Genomic DNA, 19,413 nt, shown 5'->3' on the forward strand with positions numbered 1-19,413 from the left:
CCTGTCAGGCAACCGGCGCTGCCGCCCGTGCGGCGGCCAGAGAGATACCTGGGCGCGAAGCACGCGTCACTTGGCGCCTAGTCCGTGACTCACGGATGTCGCGTCCCCGGAAAGAGCGCTGTTTAGGCGCGGCCTAACCACCTAAGTGAGGGCACTGAAGCTGCCTGGGAAGGTAAAGGCCCGCATCGCAGAGCTGGGCTCGGGGGCACTGGATTTGTTTGGGTAGGAGAATGTTCAAAGTCACTTACGCTACCAATCGAAACACCTGTGGACATATAAAGGGAGAGTACGTTGGTCTTTACTAACTCAGCCACCCATCTAAAAGAACCGAACCCTTCAGTTTTTTAGGTTTGATCTCCTCAGTACCTCAAACTTGCTTCTGGAGCTGTTCCCAGGACCGCTAGGCTCCCTGTGGTTTGGTCACTCTGTAATAAAGAAGCTAGGAAGCCGATTAAGGCTTAATTACCAAAGACCAGATGGCACCCCACTCCAGTACTTTTGCCTAGAAAATCCCATGGATGGAGGAGCCTGGTAGGCTGCAGTCCATGGGGTTGCCAAGAGTCGGACACGACTGAGCAACTTCACTTTCACTTTTCAGTTTCATGCATTGGAGAAGGAAATGGCAACCAACTCCAGTGTTCTTGCCTGGAGAATCCCAGGGACGGGGGAGCCTGGTGGGCTGCCGTCTATGGGGTCGCACAGAGTCGGACACGACTGAAGCGACTTAGCAGCAGCAACAACAACCAAAGACCAGCAGCCTTGCAGAAGGAAATTCTAGCTTCTAAACTTTTTCACCAGGTATTCATTGAATGCCTTTCGGGTATCTGGCTCTGCTTCAGGCTCTTGTGTTTCAGGAAGGGGGCCCCTGTCCAGAGCTGAGAATGAGCTCTTGTCTAATGCTGTAAATGAACTGTCTGAGGAGACACAGGTATGGACAAAGCAAGAGACTTTATTGGGAAGGGGTGCCCGAGCGCAGAGTAGAAGGGTAAGGGAGCCCAGGAGGACTGCTCTGCCACCATGGTTGCAATCTCAGGCCTTATGTTGATGGGGTTAGTTTCCTAGATTTTGGCCAATCACTCTTGACTCAGGATCCTTCCTGGTGGCATGCACATTGTTCAGCCAATATGGATTCCAGCGAAGAGGATTCTGGGAAGTCGGTAGGACATATGGTGTCTCCTTTTGAACTTTCTGGAATTCTTCCATCTTGTTAGTTCCTTGTTCCTTACCAGGAAGCAACTAAGTTACTGTGGTGCCTGGCCAGCGTGGATAGTTTTGGTCAGTTTCCCCTAATACTTGGGATGCATCCATGAATAAAACAAAAATCGCTTAAGTTCCACTTTACTCCTGTGGAGTGTATGTGGAGGTGGGGAGAGCAGGCAATGTGCAGCTAAAAAGTTACATAGTATATTAAAAAAAGGAGTGCTGTGTGAAAAAGAATAGAGCTTGACAGGAATCAGGAAGAAGGTGATAGACAAGTTGCCAACTTGAAGAAAAGTCAACTGTGTAAGTAACTTGTTATACTCTAGGCAGAAGAAGAAGTTCGCTGGTGGCACAGGGACTCTGCTGCAATGCAGGAGACTCAGGTTTAATCCTTGGGTGGGGAAGATCCCCTGGAGAAGGCAATGGTAACCACTCCAGTATTCTTGCCTGGAGGATTCCATGGATAGAGAAGCCTGGCTGGCTACAGTCCATGGAGTTGCGAACAGTCACACACGACTGATGGACACACACACACACACGCAGAAGAAAAAACTAGAGCCAAGACTTTAGATGCATTATGTGTCTGTGGAAAAACAAGGCTAGCCAGTGTTGCTGAAGCAGCCCAGAAAAGTGGGAAAGGAGTTTCTAGTGATGAAGGAAGAAGTATCGTATTATTGATACCAGCCGGTGTTCTTGGCTTGCCTAATCAATAGAAATTGATAAGAGGTCAGACAAGAAATTCAGGCAAACAGAGGACAGTGAAAACAAGTAACAGTTTGCCTTATTCACTCCTGGAGGCAGGGAGTGAGTTGGTTCCTTATATAAGGTGAGGGTAGCAGTGTGTCCAGAAGTCATATTGGAGGGGTGGTTTGGGTGGCTTAGGTGGTTTGCCCACTCCTTTAGGGGGCTTCCTAGGCGGCACTAGTGGTAAAGGACTTGCCTGCCAATGCAGAAGAATAAAGAGAGACAGGTTTGATCCCTAGGTCCAGAAGATACCCTGGAGGAGGAATTGGCAACCCACTCTAGTATTCTTGCCTGGAGAATCCCATGGACAGAGGAGGCAGGTGAGCTACAGTCCATAGGATTGCAGAGTCTCACATCACACAACTGAAGTGATTTAGCATGCACACACCACTCCTTTAGTAGCGTTGGGGCTTCCCATGTGGCACAGTGGTAAAGAATCCACCTGCCACTTCAGGAGACACAAGTGATGTGAGTTTGATCTCTGAGTCAGGAAGATTGCCTGGAGTAGGAAATGGCAAATGACTTGGCCACCAGTGTGCATACATGCACACTGGCGATGTTAAGTGCAGGAGGCATGTGCAGTACCCTCTTTCTTTTCCTCCCAACACCTTGTGTTTGCTCCCAGTTCTTCAGAAGTGGTAGTTAGAATTTTTTTGGTCTTTTTGTATCTTGTATACTTCTCATGCAAGCACTTATTTTTAGTCCTTTAAAGTTTTTTTGTATTTTGTTCCTGGAGAGATGTTTGTTCAGGTGTAAGCACTGCAGCAAAGGGTACCAGGTCCCAGCCTGACTCCTATTATCAATACTTTTGTTAGTGGAAGCACACTGACTGAAACCACCCACTCTGGCCAGGTACCATAGTAACCATTTGCATGAGTTGTTTTACAGCAGGAGATCCTGATAAGTATCACAGAACTAATAAGCCACCACCAACCGGAAGAGTTCGGGAAAGGTCAAAAGGAGACACCACATGTCCGACCACCCCAGAATCCTTCTTGCTGGCATCCATCTTGGTTGAACAAGGTGTGCACCACCAGGAAGGACTCTGAGTCAGATGATTGACTACAGACAACCCAGAAACTAACCCCGTCACGATAAAACCCGAGACTGCAGAACAATCAGTTCTCCTGGGTTCCCTTACCCTAACTGCTCTCTGCCCGGGCCCCCTTCCCCAATAAAATCTCTTGCTTTGTCAGCACATGTGTCTCCTTGAACAATTCATTTCCGAGTGTTAGACAAGAGCCCAGTTTCGGGCCCTGAAAGGGGTCCCCCTTCCTGCAACACTTTCAAGTTAGGCTCTAGCAAGGGTCCTCCTGCCTGGTTCTGTTCAGAAGCAGAGCAGAGCTTTGTTGTTTAGTCGCTCAGTCATGTCCTACGCTTTGTGACCCCTGGTACTGTAGCCTGCCAGGCTTCTCTGTCCATGGGATTTCCCAGGCAAGAATACTGGAGTGGGTTGCCTTACCCTTCGGTCAAAGAATGGAAAAGTGTGAGTTCTAGAAGAACAAACTCTCCTCAGCAGGCCATGGGCAGGGCTGCTTTATGGGGTTTTTGTCAACAGGAAGGGGCACGATTGTGTTGTTCAGGGTATTGTATTGTTTAGCACTTAAGTGCTGGGGTGTCAGATGTAGCAGTTCTGCACTAGAACTCTAATCCATGTTTTAGGGGCAAAACCTCTACACAGATCCCCTATAGTAAGTGAAACTAAACACAAAAGAAATTGGACCTGGACACCTAGATTTCATCTTATTTTTTCATGGAATCTCGTGTGCTTTGCCAGTGACATAAGCTCTTGTAGGCCACTGAGGACTTTGTCTTTCACACTAAAGAAGTGAGTGGTCTTTGCAGCATTTTGAACAGAGGTATGACTTAAAACATTAAAAGGATGACACTGGGCTATATTGAGAATACAGCTATTAGGATTTTGCAGTAAGCCTGGAGAGAAATGATGGGGCCTGGAATCAGGATGGTACTGACTTGGATGAGAAGTGGGAAGGTTCTGGCTCTGTTTTGAAGGTAGAGCTAACAGAGTCACATGAGCTAAATATGGAATGTGAGAGGAAGAGAACCATGAAGGACGATGCCAATTGTTACGAATTAAATAAATAAGTATATATGGAACTTGTACCTAGTGTATAGTAAGCATTCAATTTTATTATACTGTAATGTTCTCAGCTTCCCAGGTGGCCAGTGGGAAAGAATTCACCTGCCAAGCAGAAGACTGATTCAATCCCTGGGGCAGGATGATCCCCCAGGGAAGAAAATGGCAACTCCAGTATTTTTGCCTGGAAAATCCCATGGACAGAGGAGCCTGGGAGGCTACAGTCAGTCCATGGGGTCACAAAGGGTTGGCCACAACTTAGTGACTAACCCACCACCACCATAATGTTCTCATTAACTCTACTGCTCTCAGTATGGGTGACTAGAGCAGTGGTAGTCTGCATACCAATTTCAGCATCTGAAATGCAGTTTTAAAGTTGTGTGATTGTGGACGCTTATTAAATGAGCCAAATATTTAAGGAGCTAGCAATGTAGTTGGAGAGATATGACAAATGCATAAAACAAATATTCACAATACAAGAGGGCATATTTTAAAGCAACAAATTATGTAATGCATATGGCAAGAGTCCCACGAGTTGAATCCATAGGATAAATTCTAGAAAAAGAAAAAGACTTGGGTGATGGGTAGAAATAAGAGGAATAGGTGGACCTTACAAAGACAAAGGAGTTCAGAGCATGTCAATCAAAAATATGCCATTTTGACATATTGATTATTTTAAATTAAGGGCACTTGAGAAATAGCAGATGCAAGAAGGGCAATCTGACCTCCTTTTTATTTCCAAAAGCAGGAGATAAAAGCCCAATGTAAAAAATGCTTTCTCTGACTTGGGAGGGGAAAGACATTCTCATTGCAACAACAATCCATTTGTCAATAAGCAGATTGCCAAAGGGCTTCCCAGGTGGCTCAGTGGTAAAGCATCCACCTGCCAATGCAGGAGACATGGGTTCGATCCCTGGATACGGAAGATCCCCTGGAGAAGGAAATGGCCACCCACTCCAGTATTCTTCCCTGGAAAATCCAGGGAGCTGGTGGGCTACAGTCCATGGGGTTTCAAAAGAGTAAGACATAGTGACTAAAACAACAACAATTTGCCAAAACTTCAAGAAAAGTTGGCTTAGCCAGAACCCTATATGCATAATGTTCTACATGGATAGTGTAAAGGTAGGAGCAACCCAGTCAATGTCAACAAATTAATAGATTTTATATCAGTATAGTATAAATTGATACTTTTTATCCTATATTGAAATGACTTGCCCAAGATTTACCATTCAAAGCCATTGTGAACTCACTTCCTACAATCTCAAACTATTATAAATGATTATGGATTAATTTGCAGAGCCAACAAAATAGGTGAATGGAAAATTGGCTTAAAAAAAATCTCAGTTCCTTGCCAGTTTACTTAGGGGAAACTCTCATAGCCAAACACTGTTGCTGGTAATCAGAAGTTGCAAGCTGTCACTGAATTCTGCTTCCTTGGCAGCACATCTAAATGATGTACTGATTGATAAAGAGTCAGATGCTCAAATCAAAAACTCTGTAGGTAGTTACTCCTCAGAGAGTATGTGCAGATTTACATCTCAAGTCAATGCATCTCTGTGAAGTCACTTCATACAGGGACTCATCAGAAGGTTCCTTGGTGAAGGTTTAGGAAAAAAGTAATTGAGTGATTATTTGGAAGGTAAATTGAAGGGCATCCTACACAAGTATCTGATGCATTTATATTAATAATGATAACTTCTATGGACCGGGTACTCTTCTAAGTGTTTTAGGTATAGAGATATTTAAACATAGCATCAAACATATGATGTAGGATAAATTGTTTTTCCCATTTGCAGATGAGAAAACTGAGCACAAAGAAGTTAAATTACCTGGCTGTTATAGTCAGTTTGAGCAGCTTTAGCAAAATACTATAGTAGTAGTTGACTTAAATAACAGCTATTTCTTTCAGTTCTGGAGGGTGGGAAGTCTGAGATCAGAGTGCCAACATGGTCAGGTTCTTATGAGAGATCTGTTCCTGGTCTGTAACCTCACATGGTGGAGAGAGACATTTCCATTCACGAGAGTTCAATGTCAGCTCCAAAAGGTCCCACCCCCAAGCACCATAATATAAGGGATTACAGCTTCAACGTATGAATTTTGGGGTGATGTAAACATTCAGTCCATAGCACTGCCTTAAGTTCTAGAGCTAATAAGTGACAAAACCAAGATTCAAACCCAGGGAGTCGAGCTCTAAAGTCTGTGTTCTTAACCACTGTATTATACCTGCCACTGAAGTGGCCAGCTTAAAATTTTGGCTAATGTATTTCCCAAATATGTCTGGAAGGACATTGCCAATCATTCACTTCCTGAATTTCCTTTTTCTGTGCTTCCAAACTGAGCAATCCTTTTTCTGAATGACACAGATTGTATTACATGAATTAATATATTGCATTAGGTCATGGTTAAATATTATATGCCTGAGAGTCATTTTGTCTCTTTTAGATATCTTTTTTCTTTACTCCACAATGTGCTGTGCTGTGCTTAGTCACTTAGTTATGTCTGACTCTACCTCATGGACTGTAGCCCGCCGGGCTCCTCTGTCCATGGGATTCTCCAGGCAAGAATACTGGAATGGGTTGCCATTCCCTTCTCCAGGGTATCTTCCAGACCCAGGGATCAAAACCAGCTCTCCAGCATTGCAGGTGGATTCTTTACCATCTGAGCCGTTCTAAGGTAGAACGGCAAATTCGGAAGCCATAGGAGCCAGACAGGTAACACAAATGAATGAAGTAACCTGGAATAAGACAATTTGGAATGGTGAAGACTGTGGCACTCATCACTTTGTGGTAGCTATCTGGGCAAATGTGAACCCAGTGTTACCAGACCTTCCAATTTTCCAGGAGATGACAGAAATCTTCATTTTAGTTAATTCATTTCTTCAATGTTGAAAACTAATTTTTAAAATTGTAATTACTATGCACAGCAAATAAAACATATCTCTTATTTTTTATTTTATAATTTAACTTTAGAGAAAAATATTTATTCTTTTGCTCAATTAGTATTTATTGATGGTCTGTTATATGTTTATATATAAAAATTTGAAATGTTAACACAGCTACAGAGATATTTTGCACTCATACATGTGCAAAAATGTATGAGAATGTCCACTGAAGAAAAATGGAAATCTCATCAGGACAGGGACTTTTAAATTACTATATTCTTACATATAATATATTAATTTATTCTGTTCATTAATTTATATTTTTATTTGTTATTCACTTATTGAACAGTCCTTGTATATAGTATATCCTTATTATATAATTTTTGACATACATATATATGTAATTAACCTAAATTTCATCAACAGAGCTGGTTTAATAAATTATTGTGCCTCCACATGGTGAAATAATGTGTAACAGTTAAAGGAAAATGAAAAATTCTCTAAGATATCTTTTCAAGTGTAAAAAGCCAGTTGCAGAAGATGTTTTCATTTGTATCAAAAGAAAATTAAACATATATACATAAATATATAAGTGAATATTAAAAACTCTACAAAGTTATAAATTAAACTGTTAAAATGATACCTCTGATGAGAAAAACGGGAGGTGGGACTTCTACTTTCACTTCATATCAGTCTATTATTTCACTACTTTTGATGAATACATATGCATTAATTGTATATCTTAAAAGACTAACAGTGTAGCTCCAATAACAAGCAAATGAAATAAAATAACATGTGATATTATTTGTTAACTTTCAGGTTAGCAGAGACTATGAAAAAGCAAAAACTGGTGAGGATAGAGACCAATGCTGGCAGGAATATAGGGAAAGGGAAAATCTCAAGCTCAGTTGCTGAAGAAGTAAGTACAACTTTTCTGGAAGGCAATTTGGGACTACATAATAAATCTTTAATGTGCATAGAGTCTGACTAAGCATTCCCATCACTACGAATTATCTTAAGGGGATAAATGGGTAATACTACAGAGAATGTTCTTTGCAATGTTATTTGTAGTATGAATAACAGAAAATGTGATAAAATTTTAGGTATTGGTTACATAAAATTACTGTGTAAATATAACCATGAGTTGACATACAAAGAATACACACACACACACATAGGCAAAAATATGGTAGACAATGTAGAATTATGGTTAAGTAACAAAAGTAATTGCGGTTTTGGACTGTGAATTTTAAATCATTAAAACTAGATACATCTTTATTAATCAAAACAGGAACTGTTATAATCAACACATATTTTGCCAATGAGAAATAAGCTTGCTTATTCCTGTAGCATAAAAATCTGTGCCTAGGGATTTGATAAACTCTTGGCAAGCATTTTCTGCCTCCTGCTGGTTGTGGAAGTGTTTTCCCTGCAAAAACTTGAAGAAATGGTAGTGGGTTGACAAGAGGTCAGGTGAATATGGTGGATCAGGCAAAACTTCATAGCCCAATTCGTTTAACTTTTGAAGCATTGGTCATGCTACATGTGGTCACACATTATCATGGAGAAGAATTAGACACATTTTGTTGACCAATCCTAGCTGCAGGTGTTGCTGTTTTCAGTGCATCTCATCAATTTGCTGAGCATACTTCTCAGATATAATGGTTTCACTGGGATTCAGAAAGCTGTAGTGAAGCAGACCAGCAGCAGACCACCAAACAGTATGATCATGACCTTTTGTTGGTGCAAGTTTGGCTTTGGGAAATGCTTTGGAGCTTTTTCTTGGTCCAACCACTGAGCTGTTTGTCACTGATAGTCATAAAATCCGGTTTTCATCAGATTAAGAAATGGTTCATTGTTCTTGCATAGAATAAGAGAAGATGATGCTTCAGATCGATGATTTTTTTGGTTTTTGGTCAGCACATGAGACACCCACTTATTGAGCTTTTTTGCCTTTCCGATTTGATTCAAATGTTGAATGACCATAGGATGGTCGACCGAAGTTGAGTTCTACAGCAACTTTTCATGTAGTTATAAGAGGATCAGCTTCAATGATAATGCTCAGTTGGTTGTTGTCAACTTCTGATGGCTGGCCACTACGCTTCTCATCTTCAAGGCTCTCATCTCTTTGTCCAAACTTCTTGAACCACCACTGTACTATACATTCACTAGCAGTTGCAAGTTATCTCTGCTGCGTTATGAACCATTTTGAACTCGAATTAAAAAAAAAATGCTTGAATTTCCTTTTTTCTAATATCATTTCTATAGTCTAAAATAAATATAAACAGCAAGTAATCATTAGCCAAAAGACTTAAATCTAGAAATGTGAATTAAAATGATTTATAACATAACCACACTTGTTTAAGAATGTATTCTAATATCAAATGGAAAAGTTCAACAATGTAAAACCACAATTACTTTTGTACCAACCTAGTACTTGCAGTCTGGAATCAAACTAACTCCCTCAATATGAATGTCAATACTACCAATTACTAAGCTTTGTAATTTGAGACAAAGTACTGAAAACTTCTTTTCTTTAGTTTTGTTATCTGTAAGATGGGGTTAAAATATGATCTACCACACAGTTGTTTTAAGAATTTATTTAAATAGTTAAATAGTTCATTGCAATAACATAGTCTATTTTTATTTTACATAAAGAAAAATCTGGAAAAATTCATTAACATTTTGATGGTGGTAGTCTTTGGGTGGTAAAACTGAATGGATTATTTTTACTATCTTATATATATATTTCATTTTAATTTTCCAAAATTAACACACATCTTTGTAAATAGAGTAGATATTTGGAAAAATGGATGACTGGGAGACTGGAAGGAAGGAAGGAAGGGAGGCAGGATATCTGACTGCTTCAGGCTAGGTCTCACAGGTAGGCAATACTCTGATGAAATTACAGAAAAGTATAGGACCTAGTCTTTAGTTTCATAGATTCAAAGAGTCTTTATCATTCATGCAGTATAGATCAGATTTTAGGGAACTAATAGAAGCTACACAGCTTCATGGATTTCTTATTAACAAATCAGAATATATGTAAGTCAGTTGATTTATTGCCAATAGGAAAATTCAATTTGGAAATACATCTCTTTCATTGAAACATTGCCTAACAAATTACAACCACATTGAGATACCAATACATACCACTAAAATAGCTAACATAATAAAGACTAAAAATACTAAGTGTTGACAAGGATATGGAGCAACTAAAACTCTAGGGCATTGTTAGCAGGAATGCAAAAATGATATAACCTCTTTGTAAAACAGTTTGGCAGAACCTTATAAAATTGGACATATTTTACCTTATGATCCAGGGATTCTATTCCTTGTATGTACTTAAGGGAAATAAACATATATATCCGTGTAAAATGTGTATTTGAATATTCATAACAGTATTGTTTATAATAGCTAATAACATAAAGCAATCCAAATTTTCATCACCTGATGAGTGAATAAATAATGGTATATTCATACCATAGAATACTGTTCAGCAATATACACAGCAACATGGGTGAATTTTAAAAGCATAATAAAGTGAAAGAAGCCAAGCACAAAAGACTACATTTTGTGCATGGCACCCCACTCCAGTACTTTTGCCTGGAAAATCCCATAGATGGAGGAGCCTGGTAGGCTGCAGTCCATGAGGTCGAGAAGAGTCGGGCACGACTGAGCGACTTCACTTTCACTTTTCACTTTCATGCATTGGCAAAGGAAATGGCAACCCACTCCAGTGTTCTTGCCTGGACAATCCCAGGGACGGGGGGAGCCTGGTAGGCTGCCGTCTATGGGATCGCCCAGAGTCAGACACGACTGAACGACTTAGCAGCAAAGGCAAAGCTACCAGTAATAGAAAGGGTACCAGTATTGCCTGGAGTCAGGCATGAGACAAGCTCATCAAGGACAAAAGGCCTTAAGGAGACTTTTTAGGGTGAAGAAAATATTCTACACCTTGATAGTACAAGTGGTTATACAATTACATGCAATTACCAGAATTCAAATGTTAATGTACACTTAATATACAAATTTTAATGTATATTTAAGATTGGTAATATTCACTGTATGCAATTGGTATCTTAATTAACAAAACTGTTATTGGTAAGGATGGAGTCAGTTTTTATTATCTGATAAATGGTATCATCCCATTAAGTCCCTTTCTCAAAATACATGGATAGATTGATAGATCTATGAGCCTGGCAGGCTTCAGTCCACGGGTTGCGAGTCGGACGTGACTGAAATGATTTAGCACGCATGGATATAAGTGCCATAAGATTTAAACTTTGAAGGAGACCGGAATATCTTCATCCATTGGTGGGGCCTCCTTTTCCTCTTATTCTTTTTCCCAAAAAACGGGAGTTCTAGGATTTCTATATCAAAAATGTTTTAGGAATGTCGCTAAGAATAGGACAAGACTGAGTGACTTCACTTTCGCTTTTCACTTTCATGCATTGGAGAAGGAAATGGCAACCCACTCCAGTGTTCCTGCCTGGAGAATCCCAGGGACGGGGGAGCCTGGTGGGCCGCCGTCTGTGGGGTCGCACAGAGTCGGACACGACTGAAGCGACTTAGCAGCAGCAACAGCAGCCCCCTTATAATCACTTGCCTCCATTTTTAACCATATGCTGCTGCTGCTGCTAAGTCGCTTCAGTCGTGTCCGACTCTGTGCGACCCCACAGACGGCGGCCCACCAGGCTCCCCCGTCCCTGGGATTCTCCAGGCAGGAACACTGGAGTGGGTTGCCATTTCCTTCTCCAATGCATGAAAGTGAAAAGCGAAAGTGAAGTCACTCAGTTGTATCCGACTCCTAGCGACCCCATGGACTGCAGCCTACCAGGCTCCTCTGTCCATGGGATTTGCCAGGCAAGAGTACTGGAGTGGGTTGCCATTGCCTCTAAAACCATTTTAGTGGCAGTTTTATTTTCAAATACTATATGGATTTCAGTTAGGCACTAGTCATTTATAAATATATGAAAGGAGATTTCCATTACACATTAAAAATATCGGAATATATTTTAAAACTTTGCCTTAAGGGTAAGGTTTACTTCTGCAGATAGCTAATTTCTTCCTTGTGTTCTACTGTAGTAGCTTTAAAGAGAGAGCAATAACATTACCATATTTTGAATTTACTTCTAAATTCTGCCAATCCATTATGTTTAGACCCTATTCTTTTTATAATATTCACATATATATTCAATAATTTAAAATTTAATAACAATTCAGTTTTTAGTTTATGTCTCTTTTATGGGATTCTGATTATATCAAGGTTGAAAGTTATTACATTATTTTCCTAATATTACAATGTATGTTTTAAAGTCAAGCAAACCTGGGTTTTAATTCTTGTTCTGAGACATTTATTTATAATTTCAACAATATGTTTTTCCTTCATCTGCAAAATACAGATATTCACTTTTACCTTATGAGGTTAGGATTACATATATATATATATATATATATACACATATATATACACACATATATATATATGCATACATGTGTGTACGTGTGTTAGTCACTCAGTCGTGTCTGACTCTTTGCAACCCCATGGACTATAGTCCACCAGGCTCCTCTGTCCATGGAATTCTCTAGGCAAGAATACTGGAGGGGGTTGCCATTCTCTTCTCCAGGGGATCTTCCTGACCCAGCGATTAAACTGGGTTTCCAGCATTGCAGACAAATTCTTTACCATCTGGGTCACCAGGCAATTTCACACACACACACACACACACACACACACACACACACACGTCACAGTAGCTGTCACATGTAAATCCTAAAGGAAACACTGAGAGATTATGAAGCAAAGATTTATAGCTAAAAAGCCAAAAAGGAAGTAAGGTGGAATCATATAAAAATACTGTATTAGTCTAAAAGAAGGCAGAAAAAAAGAGAAAAGGGGGAAAAATGATACAGAAAACACATATCAAGATGTTAGATTTAAATCCAATAATATCAATAATCACATTAAATGTTGATGTTTAAACATCTAAAATGCAAGTAGATCAATGGAACAAAATACAAAGCCCAGAGATAAATCCACGCACATATGGACACCTTATCTTTGACAAAGGAGGCAAGAATATACAATGGATTAAAGACAATCTCTTTAACAACTGGTGCTGGGAAAACTGGTCAACCACTTGTAAAAGAATGAAACTAGAGCACTTTCTAACACCATACACAAAAATAAACTCAAAATGGATTAAAGATCTCAACGTAAGACCAGAAACTATAAAACTCCTAGAGGAGAACAGAGGCAAAACACTCTCTGACATACATCACAGCAGGATCCTCTATGACCCACCTCATAGAATGCTGGAAATAAAAACAAAAATAAACAAATGGGACCTAATTAAACTTAAAAGCTTCTGCACAACAAAGGAAACTATAAGCAAGGTGAAAAGACAGCCTTCAGAATGGGAGAAAATAATAGCAAATGAAGCAACTGACAAACAACTAATCTCAAAAATATACAAGCAACTCCTACAACTCAATTCCAGAAAAATAAATGACCCAATCAAAAAATAGGCCAAAGAACTAAATAGACATTTCTCCAAAGAAGACATATAGATGGCTAACAAACACATGAAAAGATGCTCAACATCACTCATTATCAGAGAAATGCAAATCAAAACCACTATGAGGTGCCATTTCACGCCAGTCAGAATGGCTGCGATCCAAAAGTCTACAAGCAATAAATGCTGGAGAGGGTGTGAAGAAAAGGGAACCCTCTTACACTGTTGGTGGGAATGCAAACTAGTACAGCCACTATGGAGAACAGTGTGGAGATTCCTTAAAAAACTGGAAATAGAACTGCCTTATGATCCAGCAATCCCACTGCTGGGCATACACACTGAGGAAACCAGAATTGAAAGAGACACGTGTACCCCAATGTTCATCGAAGCACTGTTTATAATAGCCAGGACATGGAAGCAACCTAGATGTCCATCAGCAGATGAATGAATAAGAAAGTGGTGGTACATATACACAATGGAGTATTACTCAGCCATTAAAAAGAATACATTTGAATCATTTCTAATGAGGTGGATGAAACTGGAGCCTATTATACAGAGTGAAGTAAGCCAGAAAGAAAAACACCAATACAGTACACTAATGCATATATATGGAATTTAGAAAGATGGTAACAATAACCCTGTATACGAGACAGCAAAAGAGACACTGATGTATAGAACAGTCTTTTGGCTCTGTGGGAGAGGGAGAGGGTGGGAAGATTTGGGAGAATGGCATTGAAATATGTATAATATCATATATGAAATGAGTCGCCAGTCCAGGTTCGATGCACGATACTGGATGCTTGGGGCTGGTGCACCGGGATGACCCAGAGGGATGGTATGGGGAGGGAGGAAGGAGGAGGGTTCAGGATGGGGAACACATGTATACCTGTGGCGGATTCATTTCGATATTTGGCAAAACCAATACAATATTGTAAAGTTTAAAAATAAAATTAAAAAAAAAAGATAACAACAAGGACCTACTGCATAGCACAGGGAACTATACTTAATATCCTGTAATAACCTATAATGGAAAGGAATCTAAATCACTTCACTGTATACCCAAAACTAACACAACACTGTAAATCAACTATACTTCAATAAACAAATAAATTTAATAAAAAATAAATAAAATGCAAGTAGAAAGATTAGACAAGGAAGCAAGACCCAACTATATCAAGTTCGTAAGAAACTCCAAATGTGAAGCCACAGGTTAAAAGTAAAAGTAAGATGTAAATATTTACTATGCCTCAGTAGTGTTAGTTGTTCAGTCGTGTCTGATTCTTTGTGGCCCCACGAACTGTAGCTCACCAGCCTCTACTGTCCATGGGATTCTCCAGGCAAGAATACTGGAGTGGGTTGCCATTCCCTTCTCCAGAGGGTCTTCCCAACCCAGGAATCAAACCCAGGTCTCCTGCATTACAGGCAGATTCTTTACATCTGAGCTTCAGGGGCTATGCAAACACTATTCCAAAAAAAGCTAGGGTGGCTGTATACATATCAGACAATGTAGATTTCAGAGTAAGGAGTAAAATTAGTCTTTCTCCCTCCTCAGACCTCCAGTCCTCCAGATCCCTTCCTGTGAGGCAACACTTTACCCACTGTTCTGTATCTTTCCAGAATGAGTTTATGAGAGTATAAACATATATCACTTATATTTTTCACTAAGGGGAGCATACTATATTCGCTGTTGTGACTTTGTTTTTCTAAATATTTCTATGGCATTATTTTGTACCATTATATATAGATATATCTCATTCTTTTTAACAACTGCATAGTAAAGAATGAAGTCTTTTTTAAGAGAACCAGAACAAATTCTAGCTAATGTGGCTAGGTGAAGTTACTCTAAAGTAAGACTGGATACAACTAGTTTAAGGATGCTGGACACCTGCATCTACAGCACATTCAAAACTAAGTTCACTGTCTTAACATGTCACACTCCTACGCCATTACACCAACTCACACTTCTACCAATTTGTTTAGTTGAGGACATAATCCTCCAACAATTTGGTCTCCATGGTAATTCTTAACTTCTCCTTCTCCCTTACCCTTCCACAAACTGCAATCAAGTCTTATAGATTCTATTCTCAAGATATCTCAATAGGTCAGAAATGGATAGTGAAATTCTTTTTGAAATTCATTGCTACTTATTCAATATATTGTGAAAGTGAAGTTGCTCAGTCGTGTCCGACTCTTTGCGACCCCATGGACTGTAGCCTATCAGGCCCCTCTGTCCATGGGATTTTCCAGGCAAGAGTGCTGGAGTGGATTGCCATTTCCTTCCCCAGGGGATCTTCCCGACCCAGGAATCGAACCTGGGTCTCCCGTATTGTAGGCAGACGCTTTACCGTCGGAGCCACCAGGTAAATAAGACTAATGTGGTGGCGGTTTAGTTGCTGAGTTGTGTCCGCCTCTTGAGACCCCATGGACTGTGGCCTGCCAAGATCCTCTGTCCATAGGATTCTCCAGGCAAGAATACTGGAGGGGGTTGCCATTTCCTCCTCCAGGGGATCTTCCCAACCCAGGGATTGAACCTGGGTCTCCCACGTTGCAGGCAGATTCTTTACCAACTAAGCTATGACGGAAGCCCCAATAAGACTAACTTCTACATCTAATTTCAGTCTCCAGTGTCAGACATTTTATCTATAAAATTACATCATAGAAGAAACTTAGAGTTACTTAAAGTGACAAATTGATATTTTTAATATTCCCTATTCAAAAAGTTTCTTTTTAGATTCCTTATTTATAATTCTATACATCATTTTTATTTATGAAAATGTTTCTGGAATACATATATAGTGTTGTATAAGTATAATGAGGATTTGTGGATCATCTTTCTTTTGACAAATGCCAAATACTTCAACAAGTCCTATTTCATGTATCCTAATAATATACCTTTGAAATAGGAATAAAATATTTTCTTTTCACTTTATTAAAGAAAAAACAGCAACAAAGATGTATCAGATAATTAGTGCTTGCCCACACAGTGTGATAATGACAGAGCTGGAACGAGAACCCAGGTTTCCTGACTTTCAAGCCATTATAAGTTTCAGAATCATAAAACTGTCACCTCTGCAATTTTTCAAAAGTAATAGCCTATACTTTCACACATTCTGAATTTCTAGAGCTTAATAATAATCCATTAAAAAAGAAAGAAAAAGTCTTCCTTTTAATCTCATTGGAAAAAAACACTTCTCAAGAAATGCAGAGAATATGTATTCAACCACTGATTCTCTTCATCAAGAATTTTGCTGTAAAATGAGCTTGAAAAGTAATGACATCAGGCTCACTGTTACAACTATTTTCACTTCTCTAAATTATTATCCAAACATATAAATGCCTTAGACCCTAAATCAATCATTTGAAACTGATCAACCACAGCTTTGAAAATATTGGAAGCATCATAAACATCATGCCCATCTGTCACTTCTCTTTCATCATGGAACATATATAGCCTGTAATCATTCATAGCAATATCTCATGGCTCTGGTAAAAGCTTATGAATAACCTTCTATGTCCAGCTGTGTATTTCTGAGTAATTAGATAAATTTAAAAATCCAACAAACTAAATTCTGAACGATGACTCAGTGGCAAGAGGAATAGTTAAATAAATGAGTTTGTTTAAGTGGAAAACCTATATTTCTCTGAAGTAGAGCAATTTGCAAGAATAACTGAGAGAAAAACAGTTCATAAAAAGAGAATTTGAACTTGGAAAATTTTCAATGTAACTATAGTAATATGTTAGAATTTGATTGAACAACATTTTAATTATGGTCATTTTCTCTTTGAGCTTTTCATTTCATAAATTTCTATATACATACATTGGCTTTGCTCTTTTTCTAGAACCCAATAGATTAATTTTTTATTGCGTTGAGCAATGTATATTTTGGATTATGTGTGTACATGATCCTAATATTGTTTTTCATTTCTCATATCTGTATCTGAGCATGTGCACACACACAAAGAAATAAATGATATTTGAGAACTACTCAGCTCTGAGGAAGGAGAACAAATACTTGACATGATTTAATTTATCTACAGTAAAATACATGACAGAAATGATATAAGTAGGAGTTCTGACCAAGCAAAATTTACTATATAAGCATGAATATAATAAAAATAATGAGAGATTTTGATAAATAATAGGCAGTGAACACTTTAAATTATTAATCACACAATTGGTATTATAATTTTAGAAATTAAACAAGATGTTCTGTATTTCTTTACTGACATTAATTTGAAATTTTCCACATTTAATTTTTAGTTGTATCTATATATAAGCGTAATTTTAACATAATCATTATTTTGAGAGAATGTGTTCTGATTTGGAAAAATAAAAAATGAATACTTTTCATAGATAAGAAATTATTTGAAAAAGTACAGTAGATATTAATTTAATTTAATATTTTAAAATATTTTTTTAAATGAAGAATTTTTCTCTAAACTCTCCTCCTATTTTTTTAAATAAAAGGTACAGATATAAATTAATAAAGAACAAATAATTAGCCTATCTGATTTGTTTATAGGATTTTCTTTCTTTTTAATCATCACGGATTCCTTTTTCTCTCTTAGGCAAAAGGAAATTTATACGTCCTTAATTCTACTCTCTTTTAAGATGCACGATAATTGTTATCCAATCAGTTGAAATGTTCTAATGTGATTAGTACAGAATACTAGTATGTGGACAGATGGGAACATTTTTCTTATATCTGTTAGACCAAGTTAAAAACTCAACTTTAACTTTGTATCTTATGAAAAGACTTTTGCTTCCTAAGACCCTACCAAGACTTCTCAGTCATCAATTGACAATTTCCCATCCATTGGCAAGATCCCATCTGGTAGATGTAAGTAGTTTTTATTATTGTTCACCAAATAGTCTATTTTTATTCCCTATGAAGTCCTTTGGCCAGAGACCACTGATCTCTTTCCAAAGATCATGTGATTTGTTTTGGCCAAATAAATGAACAGAGGAGACAGAAGTCATTTCTGGCAAGAACTTTTAAGATCCACTGCATAGTTCTTTTTCTTCTACCAAGAGACTGGTAATCAGAGTGATCATTGCTCTACTAGTGTAAATCCTGAAACAAAATCCCTACCTGTTTTAGGATGGATACTTAGAATGATTGAGAAATAAACCTTTGTTGTCACAAATCACTGAGACTTTAGAGGTTATTGAAATGTGAAGTCCACTGAATTATCCAAGGGAGGAGATAAACCTGCCAGTTGGTATGGGCAGCAAACTCTAAAGAGGCAAGGGAAAAAATGGTGTCATTGGATCTTTTTAGATACTGGAGTGATGGGACAGGAATCAGTCACTAGATAGGAGCTGTAGTGATAGAGGGATACAGTCATTATCATAATAGTACACCAAGAAAAAGAGATCACGGATCTCTTCTCTATCTGTTTTGCCATCTCCTACCAGTGCTTCTCACTGACTGAATTCCACAGGAAGAAGATAAGGAAGCATGTGGATACAATTAACAGAGAAGAGCCCCTTGGAGCTGAGTTGGCAGAGAAGGCAAAAAAGGATGAAGGGTTGGATTTGGAAGGGCAAACAGAAGAACCTTAATACCTCCTTGTTGCTCTATTTCTGATTCCCATTTGTTTGTTTGCCTGGTGCATAGGAAATACTTAAGGTTATTTAATGGATGAAAGAATAACAGACTTTAAACCAAAGTAATCTGGATACTAAGATTAGCCTGCATTTCTTGATACTAAAAAGTAAAGTAATTGGGGAAGCAATTGTGAAAGAGATCATCAGTTCAGTTCAGTTGTTCAGTTCAGTCGCTCAGTCGTGTCCGACTCTTTGCAACCCCATGAATCACACCACGCCATGTCTCCCTGTCCATCACCAACTCCCAGAGTTCACTTAAACTCACATTCATTGAGTCGGTGATGCCATCCAGCCATCTCGTCCTCTGTCGTCCCCTTCTCCTCCTGCCCCCAATCCCTCCCAGCATCAGGGTCTTTTCCAA

The sequence above is a fragment of the Bison bison genome, unplaced genomic scaffold, assembly GCF_000754665.1.
Source record: "Bison bison bison isolate TAMUID 2011002044 unplaced genomic scaffold, Bison_UMD1.0 scf7180017864197, whole genome shotgun sequence".
Classification (NCBI taxonomy): domain Eukaryota; kingdom Metazoa; phylum Chordata; class Mammalia; order Artiodactyla; family Bovidae; genus Bison; species Bison bison.